Below are 3664 nucleotides of genomic sequence, written 5' to 3' on the forward strand. Positions count from 1 at the left end.
TCTCTATTTTCATAGCAAAGACAACCTACGAGAAAGAGACTAACTTGATATTCTCTTTGAATATTCAATTATTGTACCTCTGCTCACTGTTCGCTATATACGACCTCTTTTAAATTCTCATATATAAAAAAAATAGTGGACATAGAAATCGCTTTAAGCATCCGAACCACTATAAAAATCATTTGTCTTATTTATAATTATGTCTTTTCATTCAATATTATGATTTAATCTTATCCTGACTCTTAAATAAATCATATCACATGCAATATCTAAGAACTGCTTAGCGTCTTGGACGTGTGAGTCGTTGGTATCAAAATCACACATCAACAGTTTGACGCTAGAAGGAAGGCCCGATTTTATATCTGCTCTTCACTCAGAATTTCTGATCAGCCAGTTCTATTTACGAACTTATGGCTCATGGTCTTGAAATCGAGCGTACTAGCACCAACAATGAGGAGAGGAGATCCACCGAGTACAGGATGTTACTTCTCCCTAAGTACCTCCAGTTCCCTAAGGTATCGCGGCGGGTATCCCCTCAACCTCTCAGCTCGATCCGGCTGTAATGGATTACTTGGAAAGGTTCAATAATACTCTCCAAACGGTTAATCGAAGGTTAAATCGTTTGGATCAGGTCGTACCGCCCAATTCTGATCAGGTGGTGCCACCTCCAAAAACGCCTGTAGGTTGCGTTAAAGTGTGGAAACATGCAAAATCTCATACTGCGCGGACTACAACACGTAAGAATAAGGGAAAATAGATGGCTGACAATGGGCCAAAAGGCTTAAAAGGGCTAGTGAATACTAGTCGTGAAGTAGGTAGAATATTTGTAGCTTTGTGACTTGGCGGTATGTCACATCATGAGCCGTCTCACGCCACATCGCAAGGGCACCCCTACAAGAGTACTCGGCATGGAGATTCTCATTATCGCTGGAATGATGGTTTTGACCATCATCGTGAGGGAAATACCCACCATCCGCAAGTCGGTTTTACCACCGCAGAAGTCAGAATAACTCTCCAAGCCATTCAGTGCCTTCACATGGCTTTAGCCAACATATGTCAAGGTATGTCGAAGGCTCTAGCCAAGGCGTGGAAGAGTCTGATCTGCGGTCTTTCCTTAATCACAATTGTAGGAAGCGTACCTATATTGCAGAAAGTGATCCCTAGATGGCTCCACTTCCTCAGATTGAGGAGTTACAACGATCTTTGAATCAACTCAAAGCTCAGTAGAATGAGCGAGGGCAGGTCGTTGAGGTGTTTCCCTTTTCTCAGGCAATTTTGACTGCTTTTCTCCCGTCAATATTTAGAATGCCCGATATGCGAGCATTCGATGAGAATTCTGATCTGCAAGATCATCTCTATGAGTTTAACGACCTCATGGAGCTTTACCAAGTTTCTAACTTGGCAAAATGTCGCTGCTTAGCAGTGACTCTGACTGCCCATGCTAAGTGTTGGTTTAGATCGTTTCCACCAGGATCTATCAACTCATTGTAGCAGATGAGTTCATTATTCTTAAAACACCTCCAGGCCAATAGGAAGTTCTCAATGTTGTTAAGCTATCTCAACAACATACGGCAGGAGAGGAATGAATGCCTTAAGTCCTGTATTGACAGGTTCTACAGGGAGCTGAATAAGGTGGCTAATACACCCGAAGATTCAGTTTGAACTCTCATTATTGCTGGAGTTTGCCTGCAAATCGACCTGTGGAACAAACTGCAATCTGAGGATGATATTTTCCTCGCTCGCTTCTATAATCTCTCCAAGAAATATCTCCAGATAGAGAACTCAGTGGTTGCTTTGAATTGCCACAACCCCGGTCTTTCGACTAGCGCTCTCAATTGGAGGGAGGATCCCCTAGGAGAGAGTAGTAGAAGACCTGATCGCAAATGGCCTAATGACTATCAAAGAAAGGAAAAGAAAGTATTGTTTCAGCCCAAAAAATCCTATGCCCAAGTCCACAATCACGATCGCAACAAGAATTTGTTTACTCCACTAGATGCATCAGTATCAACTATTCTGGATAAGTCAAAAGAAGCTAATCTTCTCGGAGAGCTAGAGCCCATGAAAAATTCCCCTTCAATAAGAATCAATAAGAAGTATTGTCGTTGTCATCGAGATAATGGGCACCATACTGATGAATGTCGAGCTCTTAAGCAGGCTATTGAAGACCTCATTAAAAATAGGCACTTTAAGGAGTATGTTGATGGTCTAACTCCCACTCGGGAGAAGGATTAAGAGGACGATGGGAAGAAGCGTCATGGTCGCAAAGGTCTCCATTTAATGGGGATTATATTTGGAGAACCACACATTGCGGGGAATTCTCGAGTTGCTCAAGAGAAATACACTTGAGAAGCTCGTCACGAGCCCATGAGTGTTTTTAATACAGTGCTATGACCTGCTAAGGTGCGTAGAGAAGAGGAGATTACCTTCTCAAAGAAAGATGCGGTACGATTGCATCACCCTCATAAGGATGCACTCGTCATCGCGGTTGAAATAGGATGGTGCGAAGTCCACAAAATGTTGGTGGATAATAGGAGCGTCGTGAACATCTTGTTTCAGCGAGCATTCGAGGAAATGCAATTGGAGGAGACAGATTTGAAGCCTGTCTCTATCCCTCTCTATGGCTTTACTAGGATCATTTGATTCCTAAGGGAACAATTGCACTTCCTGTCATTTTAGGTAAGACCCACGAAGTGACTACGATGACAAAATTTCTAATGGTAGATTGTCTATCCGCTCTTAATGGCATATTGGGACAACCTCTACTCCGAAACTTTAAATTTGTCACCTCCATCTATCATCTAAAGATGAAATATCTAAAGATTAAATTTTTCACTCCAACAGGGTGTGGGGAAGTCAAAAGGTCTCAGCGTGAATCTCACGACTGTTATGTAGGAGCAATACAAATGGCATGCAAAGGGAAAGGGAAGCTAGTGGGCGTTCCCGAGCAAGCAATGGTGATCAGTAGGATCGAACCACAACCCGGTCTAGTGGAAGACAACGTTGATCCTCGTGTTCAGGAGGAGTATTCCCACAGTGGGCCTGTTGAAACTTTATCTAAGGTATTAGTCGACTAGAATGAGTCGACTCGTGTGTTGAGAATCGAAAACAATCTCAGCCTCAGCTCGCTACTGATCTAACGAGCTTCCTCTGGCATAATATAGATGTTTTTGCATGGAATCATGTTAACATGGTTAGAATCAACCTAAATGTGATATGTCATGCACTCAACATCGACAATGAAGTTAGACCAGTTCGCGAGAAAAGAAGAGCCATGGACCCAAAGCGTTATGCTGCTCTTAAGGTTGAGGTGGATAAGCTCCTCTCAAGTAGGTTCATTCGGGAGGCTCATTACCCAAGTTGGGTCGCCAATCTTGTTTTTGTGAAGAAAGCCAATGGTAAGTGGTGAACCTGTGTTGATTTCACAAATCTCAACAAAGCTTGTCCAAATGACAGTTTCCCTTTACCTAAAATCGATCAGCTCGTTGACGTCACTTCTAGGCACGAGCTGTTAAGTTTCATAGATGCCTACTCGGGGTATAATTAGATTCTGATGTACATGTCCAACGATGAGCATACCTCGTTTATTACAGATTGAGGACTATACTGTTATAAAGTCATGCCCTTGGGTCTAAAAAACGTTAGGATGACCTACCAGCGTTTGGTT

Source organism: Pistacia vera, unplaced genomic scaffold, assembly GCF_008641045.1.
Source record: "Pistacia vera cultivar Batoury unplaced genomic scaffold, PisVer_v2 Contig395, whole genome shotgun sequence".
NCBI lineage: Eukaryota > Viridiplantae > Streptophyta > Magnoliopsida > Sapindales > Anacardiaceae > Pistacia > Pistacia vera.